This window comes from Canis lupus, chromosome 4 (assembly GCF_048164855.1).
Source record: "Canis lupus baileyi chromosome 4, mCanLup2.hap1, whole genome shotgun sequence".
Lineage (NCBI taxonomy): Eukaryota > Metazoa > Chordata > Mammalia > Carnivora > Canidae > Canis > Canis lupus.
This window is the reverse complement of record NC_132841.1, coordinates 78,127,505-78,135,511: the sequence shown is the minus strand read 5'-3', so window position 1 is coordinate 78,135,511 and position 8,007 is coordinate 78,127,505. Positions and strand designations below refer to the sequence as shown.

The 8,007-nt window shown below is 34.5% G+C and overlaps 1 long non-coding RNA gene across 7 annotated transcripts in view; it reads left to right on the top strand.

The window, feature by feature from the left end:
- The first annotated feature begins 2,170 nt into the window (after nt 1-2,170).
- Nucleotides 2,171-8,007, top strand: part of LOC140632712 (uncharacterized) — a 141,893-nt gene continuing 136,056 nt past the window's right edge. For all 7 annotated transcript variants that reach the window (XR_012030361.1, XR_012030363.1, XR_012030364.1 and 4 more), the window contains exon 1: nt 2,171-2,522. This is a non-coding gene — a long non-coding RNA (uncharacterized lncRNA). The remainder of the gene's footprint in view (nt 2,523-8,007) is intronic.

Here is an 8,007-nt window from a genome sequence, read left to right as displayed (position 1 = left end):
TCTCCATGTACCCAGGTCCCCCTTCACCACCCTGGGAGAAGGATGGAGGCCAGAGGAGAGGTGGGTGGACCAGTTCAGATCTTCTTAGGCAAGTTGCCTTCTTCCTGGTGGTCATCCCAGGCTGGCACCAGGGGTATGGGGCAGAGGGACTTGTATGCATGCCCAGCACTGTTCTCACATGGAGATGTTATCCTCTTTAGCAGTCATTGGCTGCTCACAGCAGTGGAGATCCAGGTAGTTCTGGCAGCAGTTCCTAGTCTGTTTCTGGTTGGGGAAGCAGCTGTCAAGAGGGACAGTCTGGTAGTTCTCGATTTTGGTCCTGATGCCTTCTGCCCTGGTGCTCACTCTAAAGACACCCCTGTAGCCACTTGCAGCTCAACGTGACCCTCAGCAAAGATCAAGAAATTATTTTTAGAACATACTATTTGACTCTAAAGTATTCAACAAATAAGATGGGAAATGTTGCTACCCACAAAGTACAAAAAATACCAAATAATGGTTTCTGATTTATTTTCTAGTTTTGCTTCATTTATCATTTCAAATGTAGTTAAAATTTGCCTTTCATCTAATTTAATGCTTAACCAATACTATGACGTAAACTGTGGGTTGGTATTACTGACCACATTATAAATATAAAGAAGCCAAAAACTAATTAGGTTCTAATAGTTTGCCATGGTGACAGAAGGAAGACTAGATTATAGAGTTTCTATCCATTTCTGCATTTTATTTTACTGATTCATCTCTGTTTTAGGGCTAAAATGAGAACAACTTTTTTTTTTTTTTGGAGAAATATTTGGATAAAATGTGTTCAAAGCCAAAATTTAACTGTGAATACATTTACAGATCAATTGACTTTACCTAATGATTCATGAATCTAGCAGCATCCTATATATCAAATGGAAATGATCTCCAAAGAGCTGAACAAAATAGGAGATGTTCATAGGCAGAAGGGGACAGGGAACAAGGAAAGAGTGAATTATATCATCTTTGTGGGATGGAAAGGGCCTATCAGGTGAAGTAGCTCATTAGCACTGACCAGGAAATTTCAAATTTACTACTTTAAGATTATTTTCCTGGGACAGATTGAAATTGCAATTAGGTTAGGTATTGAGTCTTGATTTTCTGATGTGGGGTTTAGCACAAGTGATTCCATTGTGGGCCTATTGTCTTTTCTTGTTTTAATTTCCTTCTTTTGATCAAAGTCTCAGATTGAGAGAAAAGAACAAAATTTGAGGCATTGTCACCACTCCCAGCTACTGCTCAGAAGTTCTTGCGTGTTTTTGTTGATCTTCTGTGTGGTATTCACAGGTCATGACTTTTTTCCCCCCTTAATCTCTGTGTTACAAGCCACAACTTCAGATCTACAAATTTTAATTCAGTCATTTTCTTCATACCATTTCTGACATTTCAGTCTTAGGGAGATCGTTTGCTTGGTGATTGACAGGTGCAAATATGCATTTAAAGTTTTTGAGAGAGTAGAGCATGACACAGAGATTACTGTTGAGTTTTAGAAGTAAAAAAAAAAAAAAATCTAGCATATGGAGTGAACTTCAGAGCCACGGTCTCCAAGACACAATCAATCAAGATAAAATAAAGAAAGACACCATTAAGGAATTATCTTTTTAAACCAAGGGGCTAGCTCAATAATCCTACATACTTGGAAAATACCAAGTTTGAATTTCATGAGAAGTGTTAATCCTGGTCTAAAAACAGGTGTTGGCCACGGCAAGATACTAGTACTTGTTCACCTGAAAGATAATCAAATGCTAGCCTATATCAAGAATGATTTTGGCCAAAGAGTCTAAAGATTTTTGCTGGGCAGCTATTGTTTTAGCAGTCATGTAATACCTTCAAGAGTTAAGGAAAACTTCCTGATCATAGCCTCATTTCCACCTATTCTTAGCCAGGGGAGCTGTGATCTATCAAAGGAAGCTAAACTCCTCTTGGTAATTTCCACATGAGTCTATGGCTCAAGACTGGAAAATTTACATGAAAGCCAGTAAATTTTAATGGTCTGTAGACCACACAGTTTTATTCTGGTTACCAATGCCTTGTGCCTCTTTCTTTGCATAGAGCCTAGATGCAAGTTTCCCTGAGTTTGGAATTATTAACCACAGAGAAATAGAATCTCTTGGTTAAGTATTATGACACAATAGAGAGGGAACAGAGTTTGTTCCAGACAAACTGATGCTTTGGAAATCAAAGTAGTTTGTGATGAGCTGAACTACGTAATCACTGCAAATCTAAGAGTTGTTTGAAGGTTGGGTTACCCCCTTAGCAATGGCTTGGGAGATACAGCCCTCTTTGGCTGTGAGATGTATATCTAAGGTTCAGGTTTCTGAAGTTTGGCTTCCATTTGGGGAGTGAAGGCAGCCTGATATATTTACCTCTAAGGAGATTCAAGGGAAGTCTTTCTCTTAGTCCAAAAGAAGGTGGAAGAAAATTAGAAATGTTCGTTCAGAGAACTGTAGCCAGGTATTTGAAAAAAATTAGAAGATTTCAGAATCCAGTTCAACTTACAGGTATGTACCAAAACTTAATTAGACATGCTCACAGGATTAGAATCTAATATTTTTTATGCAGACATAATTCCTCTCTCTAAAAATATTTCTTCAAACATTTTTCTCTCTATAGTCAGCCCCATTTTTATCAAAGATAATAACATTAAAATAATATTTTCATTAAACTTGGCCTCATTATTAACAAAAGTAAAGCGAGAATAGTGATTGACCCTATAAGCTCTTTTTAAGAATGCTTTACCGACATCTTTTCAAAAAGGTCCTCTGTGACTTTTCCAAGAAGCTTTATTGGTTCCATAAAGTCAACCTTGCTTCCTGAGAAATGTCTTATCACCTCTCAGTGTATGCACATCTCTCTCAACTATGGCATTCCAATCAAAGCCTTGGTAATATAGTCAACATTTTCAATTGGGTCCTGTAACAAGAACAAATGCTTGTTAAACTTACATAAATATATTATTTTGCTAGGAAAATATTACTCGAGAGTTTATGAATTCTGAAGGCATCAGGCAGGTAGGAAAAATAAATGTTTTCCTCTTGGTTTATAAATGTGTGATTTACCAAACTGCCATAACCCATAGGAAGCTTAAGAAAAAATGCTTCCTTAAATTTTGGGAAACAAATCATCATAGAACCAGTAATGTTTCAAAAAAGTCATAGAAATTATGATCATACTTTTCAGTTCCTGTAATCCCAATAATTAATAATTCTGCTTTTTACAGTTTCTCCACTAGTTCAAGAAATTCCTACCCAGTTCAGTTTTAATGATCTTGATGAGGACAGCTTTCTGATAGCTTTAAGATTCTTTACATGAATTTCCTTGAAGATGAAGTACTTTTACAGGAATAACTTTATAAAAGCAGCAAAGTAAAACAATAAGAGCCTATGAAAAGACTTAAAGATTCTTATAGTAAAAGATCTGATAAGAGTTTATTATAATGCAATTGACAAGGAAATTTGGTTATTTTCATGCACACATTTGAAGATAAGAACTGGAATTATGACTGATAATGTTAGAACAGGAAATAGCAAATTTTGGAAATTTCATATTTCTGCAATACTTCTATCTATACAAATATAACATAAAGAAATCTTACTATTATTTCTTACTTGACATTCTTACCGTATAATTTAACATATCAAATTAGCCTAATTAGTTTATCATTTCTCTTTTTTTATAAAGAGAGAGAACAAATATTTTCAGCTATCTCAAGGACCATCTATAAAATCCTTAAGTTTGTTCCAGGTCAAAAAACTTCCTTTAGAATTTGATTTTGGAAAATTTGTCAAAAATTTTGAAAGATTTTAAAGCACTTGGTCAAATAGGATCATAGGTTACTGTGAAACAATATTTTTAAACAGTTACAGGCAAACACAGAAAATAAGTTTAAAAACAACAAATCTTAGCTCTTTTAATAGGGAAAACTCAATTTCTCCAATAAAGTTTTGCTAAAGACAACACAGAATATTATTTTCACAGAACACAGAACCTTTGTTGTCAAACATTAAATAGGAAAAATAATACAAACAGGCTTTTAAATTGCATGTAGTCAATATTTAGTGACTGTTAGTGTGAGTGGAAGAATTTATCTTTGGGACTCAGCAAAACCAGTTCTAAGAGCAAAGTGTGTAGTGATAGAAGCCTCCTTCAAAACAAGAGAAATCTCAAAAAATCTAACTTTACACCTAAAAGAAGTAGAAAAAGAAAAAAAAAGCCGAAGGTTAATATAAGAAAGGAAATAATAAAGATTAGAGTAGAAATAAATAATATAGCAACTAAAAATTACTATTAGGAATCAGGTACAATAATAGAAAATTTATCAGTTAGAAAAGAAATTGGATCTTTCTGGCGGATGGAATAAATTAAGATTATCTGCTCCAGATGACTAATGAATTACTAATTTTTGTGGAGAAGACATAATATTTTCCATTCTCCTAAATTTTAAAATACTCTCTCCTCTTTTGCTGTCCTTCAGATAAGAATTACCTTCCTGGGGCAGCCCAGTTGGCTCAGCAGTTTAGTGCCACCTTCAGCCCAGGGCGGATCCTGGAGACCAGGGATCGAGTTCCAGGTCGGGCTCCCTGCATGGAGCCTGCTTCTCCCTCTGCCTGTGTCTCTGCCCCTCTCTCTCTCTCTGTGTCTCTCATGGATAGATAGATAGATAGATAGATAGATAGATAGATAGATAGATAGATAGAAGATAGATGATACATAGATAAAGAATTACCTCCCTGAAGTTGATATTTTACAGATGGCCTGGGTAAGAGTTATGGAAAGAACGCATGTCCTCCCAGAAAAATTTGTTTCCTAAAGATAATATTTACAAGCCTCTGAGATAAATGAGAGATGTTCTGAGACTGATAAAAAGGAATAGGTAAACTTTGAACTACCTCTAGACCCGCATTTTGAGTTTTGCAAAGATTTGTAAGATAAGGACAGTTGTTCTCAATTCCTCAAATACAGAAAGGTTCATGATGTACCTTTCCCATGTCATTATCTGTTTCAAATGCCATCAGAAGTTCACTTCAAACCCCATCATTGCCAGCAAAACTGCTAAAAAACAAAATTCAACCGAATAAACTTAAAGATCACATTGGATTTATTCAGAGATTCATGAATTGGGCGGTATCTCATCTAGCCAAAAGAAGTTATGAAAAGCTGCACAAAATGGGACTTTAATAGGCAGAATTGAGCAGAGACATGGAAAGAGCTGATTATCTCATCTTTCTTTAGGGGATGCAAAGAGTGTAATGTATCTTGAAATCTGGGATTGAGCTACCTCTAGCTTTGTTCTTTGTCAAAATTGCTTTATCTATTTTTGGTCTTTTGTGTTTCCACACAAATTTTAGGATTGTTTTATTTCTGTGAAAGTGCTGTTGGCATTTTGATAAAGATTGCATTGGATTGAATCTATAGATTTCCTTGAGTGGTATGAATTTTTTAACAATATTCTTCCAACCCATGAGCATAATGTATCTTTCCATTTTTTTGGTGTCTTCAATTTTTTCCATCATTGGTTGTAATTTTCAGGGAATATATATCTTCACCTACTTGTTTACATATATTCTAGATATTTTATTCTTTTTGGTGTATTTTTAAATGGATTTTTTTCTTAATTTATCTTTTTGGTAGTCCATTATTAGTTTATAAAAATGCAACGAGGTTTCTGTATATTTTGTATCCTGTGACTTTTACTGATTCATTTATTAGTTCTCATAGGGTTTTGGTGGAGTCTGTAGGGCTTTCTGTGTATAGTGTTGTGTCATCCACAAATAGTAACAGTTTGATTTTTTTTCTCTACCAATTTTGATTCCTTTTATATCTTTTTCTGGTCTAATTGCTGTGGCTATGAATTTGAGTACTATGTTAAATAAAAGTGCCAAGAGTGGACATCCTTGTCATTTTCCTGATATCAAAGGAAAAGCTTACATTTTTAAAAATCATTAAGTATGATATTAGGTATGGGTTTGTCATATATGGACTTTATTATGTTGAGGTATATTTATTTCCTCTGAATTCACTTCCTTGAGAGTTTTTATAATAAATGGATTTGAGGGATCCCTGGGAGGCGCAGCGGTTTAGCGCCTGCCTTTGGCCCAGGGCGCGATCCTGGAGACCTGGGATCGAATCCCACGTCGGGCTCCCGGTGCATGGAGCCTGCTTCTCCCTCTGCCTGTGTGTGTGTGTGTGTGTGTGTGTGTGTGTGTGACTATCATAAATAAAAAAAAAAAATTAAAAAAAAATAAATGGATTTGAATTTTGTTAAATGTTTTTTTTCTGATCATGTGGAGTTTTTTAAGAGATATATATATATATATATATATATATATATATATATTTTTTTTTTTTTTGAGAGAGAGAAGGAGTGAGCACAAGCAGGAGAGGGGCAGAAGGAAAGGAACAAGCAGACTCCCCACTGAGTGGGGAGCCTAATGTGGAGCTTAGTCCCAGAACCCTGAGATCATGACCTGAGCCAAAGGCAGACTGAACCACCCAGGCACCTTGATCATGTGGTTTTTATCCATTATTTAATCAGTGTAATGTATCATGTTTAATTGTGGATAATATATCATACTTACATTCCTGGAATAAATCTCACTTGATGGTGGTAAATGATACTTTATTGTATCACTGTTTTTTATTGCTATATTTTGTTGAGGATTTTTGCATCTATGTTCATCAGGAATATTGGCCTATAGTTTTCTTTTGTTATAGCATCTTTGGTTTTGTTAGCTATCAGAGTAATGCTGACCTTATAATGAATTTGGAAGCTTTACTTCCTCTTCTATTCTTTAGTAGTTATTAGCTCTTTCATTTTTGTGCATTTAATAGGTATTAACTCTTTTTTATATGGTTGGTAGAACTCACTAGGGAATCTAACTGGTCCTGGAATTTTGTGTTTTGGCAGGTTTGTTTTTGTTTTTGTTTTTGTTTTTGTTTTTCACTACAGCTTTGTAATATAACTTGAAATTTAACATTATGATACTTCCAGTTTTTTTTTTTCTTTTTCAAGATTGTTTTGCCTATTCAGGGTCTTTCATAGTTCTATACAAATTTCAGGATTGTTCTAGCTCTGTGAAAAATACTGTTGTGTTTTGATAGGGATTGCATTAAATCTGTAGATTGCTTTGGGCAGTATGGGTGTTTCAACAACATCCTTCCTGTCCATGAGCATGGAATACCTTTCAATTTCTTTTTATTATCATCAATTTCTTTCATCAATGTGTTACAGTTTTCAGAGGAAAGTCCATCATCCTTTTTACGTTTATTCCTAGATATTTTCTTTATGGTGCAATTGTAAATGAGATTTCTTTCCCTTAAGTTCTCTTTCTGATGCTTCATTATTAGTGCAAATAAATGCAATGGATTTCTGTACATTTTTAGTGGAGTCTTCAGGGTTTTCTATATATAGTATCATGTCATCTACAAATAGTGGAAGTTTTACTTCTTCTTTACCAATCTGGATGACTTTTATTTTGTTGTTGTTGTTGTTGTTGTTGTCTGATTGCTGCGGCTAGGACTTCCAGTACTATGTTGAATAAAAGTGATGATGTACTTTGTCAAATTCTTTTTCTGCTTATATTGAAATAATCATATTATATATATATATATATATATAATCATATCTTCATATCCTTTCCCTTGTTGATGTGATGTATCACACTGATTGATTCATAAATATTGAACCACTCTTGAATCCCAAGAATCTTGGTGAATCCTAGTTGATCTTGGTGAGTTTCTTTTTCTAATGTATCAATGGATTCAGTTTTCTAGTATTTTCTTGAGGATTTTTGCATCTATGTTCATCAGAGATATTGACCTGTAGTTTGCTGTTTTGTTTTTTGTTTTTGTTTTGTTTTTTTGGTGGTGTCTTTATCTGGTTTTGGTATCAAGGTAATTATGGCCCTAAAGAATAAATGTGGAAGTTTTCCTTCCTCTTCTATCATTTGGAATCATTTGATAAGACTAGCTAGTAACTCTTCTTTA